The following is a 19,115-nucleotide window of genomic DNA, read 5'->3' on the forward strand; positions in this document are numbered from 1 at the left end:
CAGCTGCCTTCTCATGCAGGAGCCACTCCAGGTTAATCCTGACACAAGGAAGGTCCTGCACCTCAGCCTCAGGGCTGCGGAGAGTCCCAGGGCTAAGTTTCAATGGCAGCACATGATGGACAGATAAACGCTTTGATTATTACACTGAGAAGGGTGTTTAAGCAAATCGGATAACAAACTTCCAGCAGGAGTGAAAGCTGATGTCCAACAGCATGGGGGATGTAATTTGTTATCTCCAAACCCTGAATTCTGTGGATCACAGCATCCTGCTGCTTCTGAAGTGGGCCAGACCCTTTACCTGTCTGACCAGGAAAACTGTCCCTTTACCCGGAATTGAACCATCCAGCCCATTCCTGCGGCTAACATGGTTTATTCCCATAAACATTGCCAAGATAATCTTGTGCCACAGAAATCAAGAAGTTGCTAAGTTAGGATCAGTATCCCAAAGAGCACTGGAAAAAGAGGAAAAGTATATAAAACTTCGTAGAAGAGATAAATAGAAGGGACAAAAGGTTTACGCTTTAAAGCCAAATATTTACTTGTGGGACAACCCAAGAATCTGAATGGATGTGGGTACTTTTCCCTTCACTTCTTACCAGTTCCTAATACACATGCTCTGACATTCATGGCCCACATTTTTGACACTGTTACTCTCTGCTTTTATTTGGTTTGGGCTTGTTTTTAATGAGGTGAACTTTGCACAGCCCAGCTCTAGCTCCTATAAAATCTGGGTCTTAAATGGCCAGATTTAGTGGTTTTTCTGTGGAGAGAAAAAGCCCCCATGCTGACCACACTGCTGTACTTGGAACCAGATGTCTCACCCCCCTTAAACTGAGCTAATGGGGACGGGAGGATGGTCAGGAGAGCTCCTGTCTGGGTCCTGCCTGTGGAGTTATGGAAAGAGTGCTGCAAAGCCTGATGCCTGCACAGAAGGGAAAGGGAGGAGGATGGGAATTCCTGCAGGAGGAGGAAAATCTGCAGTGCTGCCCTTGCACCCCACAGCCCTGCTCACCCCGAATCCACTTCCACCCCTTAGCCCACCCAGGAGCCCACAGGGAGCAGCAGGGTCCCCAGGGATGGGAGCTGCTCTGACCCTGCTGAGCCCATCAGGGATGGGAGCTGCTCTGACCCTGCTGGACCCTTCACAGACCCCAATAATGGGAGCTGCTCTGACCCTGCTGAGCCCATCTCAGACCCCAATAATGGGAGCTGCTCTGACCCTGCTGAGCCCATCTCAGACCCCAATAATGGGAGCTGCTCTGACCCTGCTGAGCCCATCAGGGATGGGAGCTGCTCTGACCCTGCTGAGCCCATCTCAGACCCCAATAATGGGAGCTGCTCTGACCCTGCTGGACCCTTCACAGACCCCAGTAATGGGAACTGCTCTGACCCTGCTGAGCCCATCTCAGACCCCAACAATGGGAGCTGCTCTGACCCTGCTGAGCCCATCTCAGACCCCAACAATGGGAGCTGCTCTGACCCTGCTGAGCCCATCTCAGACCCCAACAATGGGAGCTGCTCTGACCCTGCTGAGCCCATCTCAGACCCCAGGGCTGGCTCTGCTCCCCTCTGCATTCAGCAGCTCCAAAGGGACTCCAAACTGCTCCTCCCAAGACTTCTGTAAAACATAAAGCAGACCAATTCTTGAGGGTCAGACACTGTGAAAACGATAACTTCTGCTAGAAATCTGACTGAACAAGAGTATTTTCTAAGCTAACTTTGCCCACCAGTGTGTTTTTGAAATATACAGAGTCCCCTGCTGCTGGGACAGAAAGAGATAAGGTTTTTAGGGCCATCACTTCTCTGCCCTCAGAGCCACTGGGAGCATTGCCATCGCTTCAGAGATGATCAACGAGACCTTGGAGGTCATGACTTGGCACTCGGACTGGAAAAATACATAAGTGTGGCTTTTTTTCTTTTTTAGAAAAGCTGCATCAGATTCTCCCTCTGGTGCCAAGCTTAAGCTCCTTTAACACAATGATTCTTGATTTGTTTTCATGTGCTCTCCATCAGTCCTTTCCCTGCAGTGTGGAGCAGGCCCCTTGCACTGAGCCACAGCAGCAAGAAGGAATCTTCTGCTGAATAAAGTCTTGTGAGACACAGTCATTACATGCAGAGGAAACTGGCTTTAGTGGGGCCCTGGTTCCCCCGGGGACTCCCATAATATAAATTATTAATAATAAAAATAAACATTGGCTAGCTCGAACTTCTCTTCATTCCCTTAGAGCTTATTTTTGTGATGGAATTAGCTAAATAAAGCCCACTTGAAAGAATGTTTAATTGCAAACTATCCAAGGAAAACAAAATGGAACTAATTGGTTCTTAGATATTAAACATTCAAAAGGAGATGGCTTTGGAAACAGCTGAAAGGCTAATGTGCATTAGGATACAAATGGTGCAGTGAGAAAATGCAGGCTAAACTGGACTACATTTACTTTTAAACCAGATATTCAAGTTTAGTCAGTCTGGCCCTGCCTAGAAGAAAGCTTTGGATTGTTTCAAGCCTAAACAGAATTACAGCAGCACTCTCTGGAAAGGTATAAAATCAGAGGGGGCAAACTTGTGTATTGACTTCTGGGCATCATTTTCCCAGGAAACCTTACAAAACCCTACCAAACCTCCAGGGATTGCTGCTTCCTGGAGTGCCCCGAAAGCTCCTCCAGCCTGAAGAAGCCATCCTAGCAGGGGCTGTTCCATGTGGCTTTTTAAAAGCAGCTGTTCTCCTGCAAGTCTGCTAGGGAGGGCTCCCAACCCCTTCTGAGAGCGCATCTCCAAAGGAGCGCGGCTGTGCTTGCACTGACTGAGCCCTGCCCTGGCCTCTCCACACCCCCTGCCCTCAGCCCCGGGCTTGTGCCACTGCTGTTTGATTCAGGCGCTCCACAGGCAGCCAATGGAAATGTGAAAACTCCCTTCTCATACTCATTAGAAGTTAAAGAGTTGCCACACTTATTTCAGAAGTGTTTCCAGCACGGCTGGGAAGTGATGGCTCTAACGTGGCTGAAATTTGCAAACAAGAAAAATCCCTCTGCATTAAAAGGGAGCAAGAGTAGATAAGTTATAAGAATAGATAAGTTATAAGAAGAATCATACAGCAAAGACAATTTTAAAAACGAATGAGTGGCAGAAGAACATTTCTCTGGAGGAGCACGGTGTGCAGTGGAATCGGGCTGGTGCTCAGCCTCTGAAGGGGCACTGTCTCATCAGCAGCATGCTTACCCTCCCACTTATCAATGAGCGACAGTGACGAGGCCTCTGCCAGAGATAACGAATTCCTGGAAATGTCAGGGGCCCCAGCACACCCAGCCCAGGCACACCAGAGCTGCTCCCTGGAAGAAAAAGGCAGACACAACTGGAAGTGCGAAGCAGAAGTTGCTCAGCAGGATCAGTCAAGATCAAACCACTTCAACATTTAGGCCAAAGGCTAAAGTAATTTAAGGTCCCTTGAAATGTTATGAATACCATCAACAAACACGGCAAGAGTCACTCATGAAAATGCATTTCAGCTTTGTGCACAAAAAATCAGTCAGCTCTCTGTCTCAGACTTCTTCAAAGACTGTGACCCCAATTGTTTGTTCCCTGAGGACCCAGGGCTTTCACTGCAACTAACACATCTGCTTAGTGTTTCCTATTTTTCAGCATCACAAGGAGTTTTTCTTAGACCTTGGATGGTTTACTCGGCATCTATGGGCCAGTGATCTCCTGAACCCCACTGGAGATGCTCTGCAGAGCTGAGGACAGGGCACAGGGCAGGGACCCTCCGGGCAGAAAGGCACCCTTGGGTTGTCTTCCAAATTCAGAAATGGCCATTCAGGTAGAAAACATGTTGACAAGTGATTCCAGCAATACACTAATGCAGAACCAGGACTGAATCCAGACTGACCCACTTACAGCAGCAGGGGCAGGCAGCGCTCTCCATGTCCTGACAGAAATGTGCAGTTTTGCTCCATGTGACTTGGCTTCCTCAAGACAGATAGTTTATGGGAAGATACAGTTTTACTGTACTGTAAACATAATTTGACAATTACAGGTCAAAGTGTCCTCACTTATTGCTGTAAATGAAACTAAAAGTAGTCAAATTCATACATACACACACAGGGAAAAGATTAATTATGTGTTACTACAGCTCTGGGGAGCACAGCACAGAGATTATGTCTGGAGTGGAGACCTTACCAGAGGATGCAGTGTGTGTTCTCATCCAGAGCCTGTTCTCCTTACAGTTGTGGTTTTGTTCTTGAAGAACCAGAGCTCAAGCAATTCTGAGATACTTTGCATTGCTACTTAAATGTTTTGCGCTTCTGCTGTTTGTTTGCACGCAGCTGGGATGCCCGAACTCATTTTCTAAGGTTATTTAAATTCTTATTTATTTGTTAACAAATTATGTTGTTGCACAACACATTGGCATGTGAACCCTTCAGAAAAAGGGAGAGGCACAACTCGGCCTCAGTGGAATTAGGAAGGAGCTCCAATGACCTCAGCAGAGCTACCCAAAGGACAGCTCTATTGTCCCAGGGCCTGCTGTCCTGACTGAAGGAACATTTCTGCATGTCAGGGCTCTTCGCAGGGCCTCGCCTTCCAGGGCAGTGTCTGGGGCTCCATTTCAGACAACAGTGACACATTTCCATCCATCTGGGCACTTGGTGCTGCACTAACAGCCCCAGGAAATGTGCAGTTACATTTACAACAAACTTACACAACACTGTGTTACTGCAGGACTCAAACCCAGGTATTTCCACACATGATCCACCCAATGAAAATGCTCTTCTCTTTGCCATTCCAAAAATCCAGGTCACTCACTTGTTACAAACCCCTTGCCTTCAAAACTTCAGCAAAGGCTCTGAGCTTTCTGTGCAGATCAAGTCTCAGCCACATGCCCTGGGCTGCATTGGGAATATCCCTTTGGAAAACCCCAGCCTGCAATTTTAACTTTACAGAGCTCCCCGAACAAAATCCTTCCTTACAATCTGGAGAAATCTTCTAAACTCTCTCTGTGAAATTTCAGTTACATAATGGAAACATCTCAGAAATTCAGTGCCCAGGGAAAGGGAAGGTTGTGGAGGTGGTGTTTGCTCTGCACCAGTAAAAGTACAAACCTACTCGCACCAACATTAAAGCCGAAACATTCAGATTTTAAAGCACACTGAGGCCTTGGAATTGCCTCCCTGTTTATCTGTTCAGGCCCAGTATTGGAAAACTAAATTTCCCTCTTCAAGTCTGTAGCAATTTCAATAATAAAACAGAGGTTATGTAAGTGCAGAGAATTATGGAACAATGTAAGTGGAAAATACATAGTTTTAAATTTATTTGAATAGCTCAAGTAGAGCTGAACTGACATTATTCACACTTTCCAGTCTTAGTCAATACTGGATTGAAACCAAGCACAAGACATTTCAGGCCCAAAGGAGGTTTTTAAGAAAATTACAAGTACCTAAATTTCCAGTTTACAATGCCTGTCTGGGAAAGCTCCACTGCCTAAGGAAACAGCAAGCTGCCTTCTCATGGGATCAAACAGCAGAGATGTGAACTAATTAAGGGCACCTTTGGATCAGCCTGTAAACACAGGGCTGGCTCCACCCCAAAGAGCAGAAACCTGGATGCAAATGGCTGAGGTGTCCCAGGCAAGCAGGGCTGCAGAGCCACATTTCCCTGGGCAAGCTCATTTCTAACCTGGGCAGACCCAAGCTGCAGGCCCAGCTCTGCATTCCTTCCACGCCCAGGGCTGGAGCTGAGCCTGCACAAGGAACGCAGCAGAGAAATGAGCTTATCGGCCTGGCAGATCTTGTTGGGTGATGTCGATGCCTGTGGAGCTGCCAGGACTCCAGTGTGGGACATGGCATGCAGCCCAGCTCCAGAGCTCCAGACTGCAATCCAGGACACTTGGAAAAAGGTTAAACTGCCTTCTAAAGCATAAGCAACTGCTCCTGACTCGAGGATGCCTGGATATATTTCTGTTAGAAAGCATTTTCATCAAAGGAAAAGTGAAGATCCCAGATTCGTACAAGAATGAGTAAAAAGGGGAAAAAATCTGTATTTCCAGACTGAGGGGCATTTGAAAGTCTGGCTATAAGAAAACAGATTTAATAATCATAACTCTCCCAGAGGGGAATACTAAACACACAAATAAGGACAGGAGGTTTCTCAGGATAACCCTGTGTGTCCATTCCCTCCCAAATCATGGGCAGCACCATGCATACAACTGCATGTGGCAAATCTTTGCATCACTCCAAAGAGAGCCAAACTTCACCTTGGCTGTTGGTGAGATAAACCAGTTATGGCCCTTTCAGTTCCACAGCCAGCAGTATTTCACATTGTGCTGGGACAAAGACCTCCCAAATGCATGAAGCACAGAGAGCTGTGGAAACAAGGCTCTGGATGTCTGGATTGTGGCCTTTTGAAAATTTTGCCAGGGCTGGGACCCTCCTGGATGTTCCTCTCCTTACTCTCCCCAAACAGAATGCAAACCTGCAGGATAAAGATGTTATGCTGTGGTCAGCAATGTCAAAAGGACATGTTAAGGTAATTCACATTGCATTTTGTTCAGACAAATATTTTCATAACAGCTGAGAAAAGAGTGTGTTCAATAGAGCATCCACTGGTTTGAGAAAAAGAAATACTAGCTAAAATCAAGGGCTTTGGCTACTTTAAGCCTCCTAGGCAAGATTAAATCAAAATATTTCCTGTAAACATTCCCTCTTTTCATCAGCATGTCAGTTGTAGTAAGGAGAATGTGATCCTAATTCTCAGCATCCAAATCTATAAAGTCAAATGTTTTCTTACTTTCACAGAAACAACTGTGACTGGAAATATTTTCCAAAGCATGTTGCAAGTGGAGGTAAGTAAATCAGCTAGCACACAGCACATTTTTAAAGGAAAAAAGTTTCTAAAAATGAATCAGGATTTAATAAAAAATGTCTCTGAGGTACGTAAGTCATGCCCATAATAGAATATTTTTCAATTTTCAACCCTGTATAGAGAATTTTAAACCAATAGCAGATGTAGGAAACAAAAGCAAAATTGTCCCCTATTCTCTGCTGTGCACACACACACAGATAGAAACAGGGAAACCAAGGAGAGGCTCTCAAACATTTTCCACAAGAAAGACAATTTGCTCACAATTCCTTCTCCCTTTAAATAGTTTCTGTGGCAACACATCTGGTGCTGTAGTTCTGGGCCAGAACATGAACTACCCTGCAAGAAGAAAGTGATGTTGCTGTTCTGTCTGCAAGGACGTGAGGCAGAGAGGGGTCTGTGAGCACACGTAACCAGGTCACCCCTCCTGCCTCCCCTGGCACACAGAACAGCAGCCATGGATGCTTAGGCATAGCTCAAAACTGCAAGTTTTAAAGCATTTCAACAATGGCCAGAGAAAACTCTCATGGTAAACACAGTCTATAAGCCAGGGGTTTTTAAAATAAAATGATGAGTGCTTTGCTACTGCTGTGTGAAATAAATCAGTTATCCAGCTGAGAGGAGCAAGGTTCATTCCCTAATCATAAACACAACATGCAATGGAGCAGGACTGATGTTGATCTCTTATCCCCAGCCCTGCACAAACACTGCTGGATCATCACCATTCACACCTGACCTGTCAGGAGCCACGAGGCCAAAACCCCTCAAGTGTCTGTAAAACTCAGCTGCCCCGGGATGAGCAGATGCACCTCCCAGAATCACAGAATCACTGAAGTTGGAAATCCCTCCCAGAACACCAAATCCAAGCTGTGCCCTGTCCCCAGCCCAGAGCTCTGAGTGCCACCCCCAGGAATTCCTGGGGCACCTCCAGGGATGGGCACTCCAACCCTCCCTGGGCAGCCCCTCCAAGGCCTGAGCACCCTTCCACTGAAAAAATTCTTCCCAAAACATGCAGCCCTTGGCTCTTCAAGCTCTTGAGGACCAATAGATTTTACATTATGGAAATAACGGAAGTGGATTTTTGCTACTTCATCCAGCAGATCAGGGATGGATTCACGGAAAGAACATGAGCAATAAAATGTCACTGACACAGTTACTGTCCCAATAATAATTGCATATGTTTTCCATAAAATAGTTTTTATTATTTCATTTGAAACAGCTAAATTCACATCTAGAGCAGTTACATAAAAATCTGTTTGCTTACTACACTTAGGGTATTTCTGTATTAATGACAAGATAATCTCAGTGTTCTGATCTTCTGAATTACTGGTGATTAAATGCCTTGTCTGACTGAAAACCAAGTTTTTGCCCTGAAAAGTTGAACTGAATAAAAACGACAGTTTTCAGGCATTCTGTCTTTGAAGACATGCTGGTTTAAAGCAGTCTGTCCTCAGGGAGAATAAACTGGCAGCAGAAATGGAAAAGTTGAAAAAAGTGGATAAAACCTGGTATTTCATAAATATGTATGTCCCTTTTGTGCTTCTGGAGGCAGCATCCAGGGCTGGGAACTGCAGCCAGGGCCCCAAGCACCTGTAGCCATTAAAGGCTGGCTGATATCCTCTGCACAACTCACTGTCCATAATTCTGGATTGTCACCAGCCAATCACCTTCCAAAATCCAGTGCTGGCCAACACCAGTCTGGATAATTCAGCTCTGTCTGCTCCCTCTTTCTCAGCCTTTTGGCTAAGATCAAGTGTGCAGATTCAAATAATATTAAACCTACTATTTTACACAAATTATCTCCTTCGATTCCAGTCTTTCTATTTATTCCATCCACATGGAACAAATTAATAACCCTTCAGAGACAGTTCCTCCTCCCTTGCTTTATCTTGGATAACTTTCTATACCCAGAACCTCTGCCTTGTCCTGGTGCTCTGTGACCCCACAGTGTCACTCCTCAGACCCCTGGGAGACACATGAGGATCACAACTTTCCCCTCCCCTCAGACTGAGCCTGGCTTCCCTTTCTAGAGTGGCTCCAGTCCATCTCTCAGACTCTTTATGAGGATATTGCAAAGGAGCAGTTGTGAAGGAATCAATTCGCTTGGAAGGCAGTAAAGTGGCACTGGTGGATGTGCTGTCACAGGATCCCAGCTCCCTGCCTGGGTTGCTCCACAGGAACCCAGGCTGGGGAGAACATTGTGGAGCAGCTGTGCAGCTGCTCTTTGTCCCGGCAGAAGGAAACCATCCCATCTTCCCCTGTCCCTTGGGGAGCCCATTACATAACTGCCTCCTGGCCTCCCTCCCCAGAGCCCTGCCCGTGCTGCTGCCAGAGCACCCTGCAGCTCCTGCCTGCCTCCAGCACCGAGCCCTGGCCCAGGATGAGCCCTGCCAGCTCGGGGAAGCCCTTCCATTCCCCCAGAGGGTACCCAGGCTCTGACTGCAGGAGGATGCTGCCAGGTTAATGTGCACCACCAGCTCACACGTGCTGCATCCCACAAGTTTTTCTCCAGACCTGGGGCACAAAGAGGCTGGGCCTGATGCTCCACAACAGCTCCAGCCCATTTTGGCAGGGTTTGTGCAGCTTTTCCTGTGCTGCTACACGTGGTGCTTGTGTCAGTCACTGTGCAGGAGTCAGAGCAGCAGCAGGGAAGGGATGAACTGTATGACACAGGAATACAGCAGAGAGGAGCTCCTCACTGCACACTCCTTCAGCCACAGCATCTTTGGTGAGCCTCTCCATTCAACATGCAATATTCCCTCAGACACAGTTTGCACTGTTTACTACCCTTGCAAATGATCTTCTTCTGCTTTTCTTGGTTTTAATTAAGGGCTTTCCAAAAAAAAAAAAGAAAAAAAGTAAAGCACCTCATCAATAGGTGTAGCTCCCATTTTGCAGCTGTGAAAACACAGGTATGGACAGATTAAGTCTTGATCCCAACAAAGGAAATGACTGAATCAGGAGTTTGAGTACTGGTGCTGGTTCAATACTCAAGAAATGGCTCCAGAAATACATAACCTTGTTTTTCAAACTCCTTCAAGTTTCTTTGGTTGACTAACAACTCTACTTCCATATGGCTCAACTTATTTAAAACACTTTTTAAAAGGGGAAATTAAACTCTGTCTGAATCAAAATGTAACTGGGCTGTGACCCAAAACCTCAACTTGTATTTACACGAATAAGCAATAAAAAAAAAAGAAGAAGAAAAAAGAAGGCAAATAAAATGTAGTCTTTGCACAGACAAAGAAAGTTAACTAAAATACAACCAGCTCATGCAACAACACCTCCAAAAGGCAAACTCTACGGGATGGCATAAACCTCATCCTGCTCCTCTCGCTGTTCCACCTGGCCCAGCCAGGTGCTGTCCTGCCGGGAGTTCCTTCACCGGATAAGAAGCTACCGAGCCTCTCTGCGGGGCCGCAGCTCTGCAGGAACCTTGGCATCCTCTGAGGCTTGCCCGCTTACAGCCCAGGCGACCGCATCCCCCGCAGGTGACCCATCCCGGCTCCGGGGTCCCATCCCGGCTCCGGGGTCCCATCCCGGCTCCGGGGTCCCCGTCCCCGCCAGCTGATGTCCCCTGCCGGCACGGCAGCTCTCCCCTGCGGGCAGTGCGGGTGCCCCGCGCCCGCCGAGCCCGCTCCGTGCCCAGCTGTGCCCAGCTGTGCCCAGCTGTGCCCTACCTGTGTCCCACCTGCGCTGGGGCGGGCGGGCGCGCAGCGCGGCTCGGCTCCGCTGCCGTGGCGGCTGTCGCGGCTGTCGCGGCGGGTGCGGAGGGCCCGGACAGCCGCCGCTTATCGCCGCTTATCGCCGCCCAGCCGGGCTCCGCTTCCAGGAAGCCGCGGCTCCGGAGCGCTCGTTTGCCGCTGGATGCCGAGCGCTCCGCGCCGCTCGCTGCTTCCCTTCGCTCCCCCTCCTTCCCTCCCTCCTTCCCTCCCTCCTTCCCTCCCTCCCCCGCTCCCCCTCCGACCCCCCTGGCGCTGGCAGGGGGGCTGGGAACGCGCCCGCGGCTCCAGCACATGCCGAGCCGGCGGTCACGGCCCGGACCCTCTGCCGTTCATCGCCAGCATCCCGGGCGCCCTCTCGCTCCTCCAGCCGCGGCTCCCGCGGGGCAGCCCGGACCGGGACACCCTCCCTGCGGCCCGGTCACAGCCCCTCTCCCCCAGCTCTTACCCCTCTGCTCGCCCGCTTCTGCCGTGCCCAGATCCCGCCTGTCCCACCTTCCCCAGCCATTGTGCCCTCCTCCTCTGCCTCACCCCACACTGCCTCTTCACCGTCTCTTGAAAGGTTCCCTCCTCGTGCAGCCCTCGGTCATACAACGCTAATCATCATCATCATCATTATCATCATCATCACCATCATCACCTTTCTTCCTCTCATTGCCTCCTGCCTTCCCCATCCCGCCCTTCCACAGCTTTGCTGGCACTGGGCGATGTCATTTGCTGCTTTGATTCTCTGCTGAGCAATCCTGCTCGAGTCCTTCCTGCTGCACCCACTGCTGACCTCCTCCTTCCTTCTGCTCAGGCGCTGCTCCTCGGGCACGGGCTCCCCTCTGCCAGCCTTGGAGACGCCTCCCGGGCAGTCCTGGCAGGAGGAGGTGAAGCTGCCGTGTGGAAGCAGGCTGGCATCTCGCTGCTCCTTGGCTCACCCCATGAGACTCACACCTCTCTCCTGAACAATGCCTGGCCAGGCCTTTTGCAAACGCCCCACACGAACCTGTCCCTGCCTGGGCACAGCACCTCGGCTGCTGCTGTGCCTCATCCATCTTCCATTCTCCCCTGGTTCCTAGCAGCACTTCCCCGTGCTGACTGACTGACAGCACAGGCAGCCAGACACTCCCCACGGGGAAAATGAGCTGACTGCATGGAATTTGGCCATGCCCTTACCATAACTTTATTAGTAATGCTGTTTTCTTCCCTTTGCACCATCCAGCTCACACATCCTGAAACCCACCCCACTGCAGGAGGCTGAAACACAAAGTGAAGCTCCCAAAGCTCCAGCTGACCAGAGATCCCATACAAGAACCTCTCAGGGCAGGGTTACTGCTTTCCTTCCCAGCTCTTTATGCAGTTGGTCAGGATTTGTGTTTTCCTGTGCACATGTTTAAAGGAAAGTCTGGAAGGAGGCAGAGGAAGATCTCTTGCACAGCTGAACATGCTTGTGAGGAGAGGCATGAGGGATGCTCTCACATGAAAGTGAGAGCAAAACCAGATGGGCAGATGGAGTTGCCTGAGCCCACGATTTGAGCACCCTGGGTTTTATTTGTGTCAGAAAGAACTGTGCTGAGATGCAAGCAGAAGTGGGTTTCACACCAGGTCTTCAAAATGCTTGTGACTTGGAGCCCTGCAAAGGGCAGTGATGGAGCACCACGGGTGTCACAGCTGGGGCACCTGGAGCACAAAGCGAGGAGATGCAAATCCATGGCTCTGTACAGGTGAGTACATGACAGTACAGCCACTGGAACTCTAACTCGTGGCTTGATTTTCCTGGCGTTTGGGGGGTTATGATCACACCCACTGAGTGCCTGAAGAATCCTGCCCAGCAAATGCCACTGCAGCTGTCCTGCTGCTCCTGGGGCGTTCCAGGCTGCCGCGGCAGGCAGCAGTGCTGTGTGTCCCAGCCTCAGGCAGCTCTGCAGCTCAGGACAGTGCTGGAACCCTGCTGTCACTGCAGCAGGGCCCTGGCCCCGGTGCTGGCCCCACGGCAGGGTGGAGCACACTGGCACAAGCTGAAATCAGCTGGATTTGTAGGAGGACATTTGTCACAACACCAAATCTCTGCAGGAGCCCTGTGCAACCAGTTGCCCAAAAAGCCATTGCTGTTAATGCCATTTCCTCCTAACCATGAGCCTTTTAACAAAATCCACAGAGCAGCCCCTCAGCAAACAGCAATGACCACGGTTCCCTCACTCCTGGTGCAGATGTCCCCTTTTACTTCAGCTGAGGAATGGCTTTATGTGTTTTTATTCCAGTTTACTTTTTATGATCTTCATTTGCTGTGTCTTCATCTGGTGTGTTTATGTGGCTGGTGCTTGGTTTTCATTATTTTTAACTGCATTTCAGATCATTTGCTCTATGGTTTTGTTCACATTCTCCTTTTCCACGAAACTCTAATAAAACACTTGGCTACAGATTTCCCAAATTGAATGCTGATGTTTAGTGCAGCTAATTATGCAGCAGGGTTCAAAGTGAGTTCTATAATGTAACAATTTACATATTCCTGAAAACAATGGACACAAACCTACAAATTATTGCTACAAGCTAGTTTCACATTCCTCTGGAATGTCCTTTAGAAATACATATGTTTAGTATTCTCACGCATATGAAAAGCAGTAAATACTGCATTGCTGGCACCATTGTAATATTTACAGTGAAAAAATAAAACACACTCTGATGTGTCTCAGACCTAAAGGGACATTAAAAAATGCCAGTATGTTTCCTCCAGGATTTCAGCATGCCTCACAAAAACCCTTCCCAAATTCAACCACTCAACCTCCACCACTGTAGGCCAATGATACACAAAGATCATTTTACAACAAAGCATTCACCGTGGCTGCAACAACATTAAACATTCAGTGCTTCAGCATCACCAGTGTTCTGGCATAATCAGATTAATCATAACTTTATTGTTTAAATCCCGAATAAAGTCGTTTTTGTTTGTTTTCCAAATGGACCAGATTACAGGCAGCCAACCAGCAGACCAGCCCAGCCTTCTCAAGAAGATCCAGACTAAACTGACGTTTAGAAAGGCTGCTGTAAACCAGAGCTGTGTTTATAAAAGCAAGAGCTAAAGCTCAGTAGCTGGGCCCGTTGCTGTGATCCTTTGCACCAGGCTGACTTGCAGAGACAATAATTCTTGCTGCCCCTAATGCAAGCAATATGTATGCCAACATTTGCCTGTGGCTCCACCCCACCCCTTTCTAGTTTGTATTTTTTTAATTTTAGAATGTTACTTACATCTTCATAATGTGGAGTGCTCTGCACAGAAGTGGATTGTCTCTCAGCGCATTGATACATTGAGCAGGCACTTTCATTGCTGTAACACAACACACTGCAGAGCATGCTCCAGCAAACCATCCCTGCACAGAGCATTTGCTCTGAGCCTCTGAGGGGGGGTTATTGTGACATGGAACTGTAAATACACATCCCCAGCTCCAAGCACATGATTATTTTTCCCTCTTTGTGCATCTATCTGTGCTGGAGTTTTTAGTTCCTGGTATTATAGCTCAGGAGGGAAGCTAAGAGACCTGCCAACAGAAGCAGAGTATCTTTAAAACCTCAACACAACTGGGACAGTGGCTGAACTCACAGGATTCAGTATTTCCAAATGTGACATGCATGGAAAACTTGAATTACTTTTCAAGTCTCCTTGGCTTGTACTTTTGTAGTTTTACTTACGACCACTGCCCAGAACTATCTGGTTAATAAACAGGGGCAGTTCTGTTACATTAATGTGTACACACCTGACTGTTTTCTCTCTGGGGTCTCACAGGGGATTGGCTTGTTTGTGTATGGACACATAAAATACTGAGACAAAAAAACCTAAATTAATCTCATCATCTAATTACAATAAAAGTTTCATATTTCCCTAAAAAAATTTGTTCCTTATAATTGTTTTATATTTTTCTAAAGTGTTGATAACTTCATTTTATGATTGCAACAAGAAGTCTCTGACAAATCAAAGAAATTTAATGCGTGTACACCATCCCTGGCAACATTGTCCCATCCCTGGAAATGTCCCAGGCCAGCTTGGATGGGGCTTGGAGCAGCCTGGGACAGCGGAAGTTGTCCGTGGCAGGAGGTGGAATGGGATGAGCTTTAAGGTTCCTTCCAGCCCGAGCATTCTGTGATTTGGTGAGTGACATTTTAAAGCACGGTGACAGTAATGTGACACAGCCATTACAAACACAGGTAAGGCTGTGGGAGCAGATAATGTCCTGGGCAGTCTGGTGCAGCCAAGGCCGCTGTTGTAATTAATTAACGGCGTAATTAATGGTGTAATTAATGGTGTAATTAATGGTGTAATTAACGGACGTCGCTCCGGTGGCAGCCGCCCGGGTGACCGGGACAGCGCGGGCACGGCGCCCTCTGGCGGCGGCGGCTCCCGCTGCACCCGCGGGGGCGGACGGCGGCGACAGCGGCGACAGTCGCGACAGCGGCGACCCCGGCTCCCCGCGCCATGGGCTCGGCCAGACCGCAGCGATTCCCTTCCCAAGTGTCCGATGCCCTTCTCAAGCACTGCGGCGCTGCCAGCTCCTGCTCTGTGCGAGCGCTCCTGCCTGACTCCTGTGCCATCCGATGATAATGCAACCCCAACAAGCAATGGTTCATTCCTTCATAAAAGCTATCATCATTTTTGCTATCACTATATATGCAGGAATCATTGGCTAAATGCATTCATTGTCTCAGCGAGGCACGGGAGCAGTCCAGACTCACAAAGGGAGGCCAAAAGAACAGCCCGTGCTCACCTGGCACACCTGGGGGACAGGGGACACCTCACAGCACGGGCCACTCCAGCTGGGACACCAGGCACTGTGGAACAGGAGCTGGTGCTCATAAATCTGGGGAGTCTGCAAAGGCTGCTTCACTTTAATTTTGAGGTCTATCAACCACCGTTCATGTAAAAATGTTCCTTTGTGGCAAAAGGTACAAGGGCTCCTTATTCAGTGCTGGCACTTAAGTGTCACTTATGTCACATTTACTGGGTGGCAGTCACTAGCAGAGGGCAGAGCTTTCTTCACAAGTAGCCATAATATGTTTTCCAGATAAGCTTAACAGCAAAGGCTTTATTCCAAAAGGCTTATTAAGCAGAGCTTTTTATCTAAGAATATGACAAAATTTAAATCCCAATCCCAAACTTCCCAAGCAAAGTTTAAAGTAATTTTTGCAACAATTATTGTTTTAATTTGCCCTTCTTTTTCCTCCCCAAAATTCTGGACCAGGAATACTCAATGAGTAGTGGAAAACCAGACAGGAAATGTTCACAAATCCTTCTGTGTAAAGAACCCCTGAAGTGTCACCCATTGAGCCGGACAGCTCAGCACCAGCGTGGCTTCTCTGAGCTCTTCGGGCAGGAGAGTTAAATCATTAAAAACCCCACAGAGCGCAAGTGTGAGGTGTCAGCTGGGGTCACAACTGCCCTGTTTAAACAAGGGGGGATTCCAGAGGAATTCAGAGTCATTGGACACAAATGGATTACTAGATGAAGGGGAAGAAAAAGCTTTAAAAGCTTTTCATTATTTTAGTTGGAAACCTCAGAGAATTAAAATTAATGTATCAGTATCGGCTTTTGACTTGCTAGCAAAGTATTTTCAGAAAACGTCATGAGTTTATTGCTGGACCTAGTTTGTAACTGGATTTATAACACACCTGAAACAAATGTTTCTTTCACAGGCAGCATGGTATGAAGACAACCTTTCCCATAAAGGTAGACAAAATAAAAGTACAAAACAAAAGAAAACCCCCCAAGCCCAGGAAACTATAAATATTTTATTGGAAAAGATCTCATATATGAGCTTTAAAAACAATCAATTCATTTTGTCACAGACAGGTAAGTAAATATTGCATCAAAGTAACAACTAAAGGTTCCTGGAGGAGGAGTGGGGAAGAAAAAAAAATGCTGCTAGTGCTCCTGACAGGAAAGAAGAAAGCAAAGGCAGCAACAGAACACAAAAACTCATTACCAACCCAACTATTGTTTCCCCCTCAATAAAATAACATTTTAAAAACTCAGACAAACAAATAAACTAAAAACCCACCCCAAAATTAAAATCCTATAGCTGTCACAATTTCAGGCTAAGCAATAAAATTCCTATTACACGAGTGCTATTTAAATACTCCTGTTATTATAAGTTAGCTGCGTTGCCATGCCCTGGGGTTTACTTGCTGAGTGTGCTCCTGTGTTTGTGTGGAGCTGTTGGTATGGAGGGTGTTCCATGGAGATCAATTGTAACAAGCTCCCCTTCTCGGATTCTTCCTCTCTGAGGCAGCATTTGTGAACTCACACCTTCTGCCTCAGGATCAGCCCGATCAGCAGAAAGGTACTCGGTGAATTTCCCTGGATTCATGGGCACCTGGAAGTAGTGCTCTACAATGTTTCTGCATTTGTGAACATCAGATGCCTTCATGGCAGCACTGGTTTGTCTGCATCCCTCACTTACCAAGGGGAGGGCAAAAGCAATTTGAGGTCATGCTGGTCCCTAATATTCTGAAAATGGAGTATCCAAGTGTATACACTGCTGTTGAAAATGCTTCTTTGTAGGGAAATGTAACTGGGACACAAGATTAACATATCAAAATTGCAGAAGGTATCAAAGAAAGTACAGAATTTATTTTTTAAAGAAAGCAGGACCTTATTATAATTTTAAAAATAAAGCTTCTCTTTTTCCCTTTTAGTTTTCTCTCCCCATCAAAAAAACTCTCCAGTCTCTCATCAACTCCAAGACAAGATCAGATTACAATCTAGTACATCTAACAATCACTCCTCTGAGCTGGCACTGACAGTGTAAATAAAGACTACTTCATGTAAAATATGAAGTCAGCATAAGCCCTGACCTATGCAATAAAAAATTAGGTGGATCATCAATAACAGTCAACTAATGCTGACAGAAATTTTCTGTGCTTTATTCTTGGAAGTACTCTGTGAACTCCCAGCAGGGCTGTAAGGAATACAATTCCACTTAAAATGTAGGATATCTGGGACAGGGAAGTAACATCACAGCACAATCTCACTATACTGCACGGTGGACCTAAGTGATGGAATTTCTACACCAAAACAAACATAGGGAAAAAAAAGGCCTCCCAAAAAAGCTCCCCCAGCTGCTCAGAGATCAGGAAACCCAACCTGTCTTTCAACTTCACAGAAACGGAACGTGCCATGAATAGCTTGATCAGGTCTGAATCACAGGTTGTACAGAACTTGTGACTAAAATAGCTCTATGAGCTTACCTTACAGCAGGCACAAAGAGCCTGCCTCCCTCCCCACCTTTATCTGAGATCAAATTGTTTATCACATTCCTTCCTCATACGTCAGCTCCTTGTGATGAAAGCCAGCCAGTGATTAATACATTTTATTAGGTTGGTTCCAGTGACTTGAAATGAATTTGCCCTGACTCCTCAGGCTCGCTCCCACACCCACTGCCTGGCACTCCAGCCATGCTAGGAATGCACAATAGAAAACAAATTATCTTAGGCGATACCTCATAAATCTATAGCAGTAAAATTAACTGCACAGCGGCTCCAAGCAGAAATCAGCTTCAGGAGGTTTTTCCTCCCTTTCTCCAGGAGAAAAGAGCCAACCCAACAACTTTAAAGCCCCAGAGAAATCACTGTTCCCTTGTCTCTTGCACTCTTCTCCGGGCTCAGCTCATTAAACAGAGCTGTAGAAGACAGACATGGAAAGCAGTCCAAACTCTTTGCAATGTTATAATTACAAAGTGACAGAATAAGAGGTTTTATTCTGGTCTTGCTCTCATAGCTGTAATCTGCCTTCTACTGCCCCAGGATCACAGATTCTATCTGAATTTACGGGCTGAATTCTCCATGCATCCTTCTGCAGTGTAAAACCAAAACACGCTGGATAAAGGATGAGAAGACTTGAATCAGCCTAGACAGCGTCTGGCAGCAAACTATACTTAACTATTAACAATATCCTCTGTGCTAATTACAGCTTGTCTTGGCTCGAGTGAGAGCTGCAATTCCTTTGCCTTTGGCGTGATGGGAGGAAGATCAACTGTACAAAAATCAGCACCGACTTAGAAGTGATTCAGCACTGGATGCTTTTTATTTAATTACTGATTACCAAGTGAGACTTGAGAATGGCTAGACACCCGCGGCGTGCCTCAGGTGCAAGGCATTGTTTGAGCTCCCATCACTGCCATCCACACAAGATCTCAATGATGAAACCTCACACTGCGTTCTCTTCTACCAGATTTATGGATAATGGAGAGACCTGTAATTCAAAGGTCTGTTGACATAATGAGATTAATGTACATGCTTTCTTCTTGTCCATACACGTGACAAGTCTTTTATTTTTAGACAGTTTACAATGTCTGGGGTTTGTACTTTTGTCAGGGTAGCTTAACTGGCCTTTAAATGAAATTGATCTGTCTCAGAATTAATACAATAAGGAAGGCTAGCTCTGACGTTACCAGATCCCGCAATTTTATTTGTGACTAAAATGAAAACAAGCTCCATGAACACCTTTACAGGTGGACACAGAGCCACATCCTGAGAGGAAGACTTCCACTTTTGGCCTGACCAAGGTTTATTTAT

At 47.1% G+C, this 19,115-nt stretch overlaps 1 protein-coding gene across 2 annotated transcripts in view; it reads right to left on the bottom strand.

Annotated features, from left to right (window-relative positions):
- The window catches only part of RIPOR3 (RIPOR family member 3), a 42,277-nt gene extending 31,555 nt beyond the window's left edge, over window positions 1-10,722 (bottom strand). For both annotated transcript variants that reach the window (XM_030963514.1, XM_030963512.1), the window contains exon 1: window positions 10,527-10,722. The gene's annotated coding sequence lies outside the window, so the exon portion shown is untranslated. The remainder of the gene's footprint in view (window positions 1-10,526) is intronic.
- Between the last annotated feature and the right edge of the window lie 8,393 nt (window positions 10,723-19,115).

Source organism: Camarhynchus parvulus, chromosome 20 (assembly GCF_901933205.1).
Source record: "Camarhynchus parvulus chromosome 20, STF_HiC, whole genome shotgun sequence".
In the NCBI taxonomy this organism is placed as follows: Eukaryota; Metazoa; Chordata; class Aves; order Passeriformes; family Thraupidae; genus Camarhynchus; species Camarhynchus parvulus.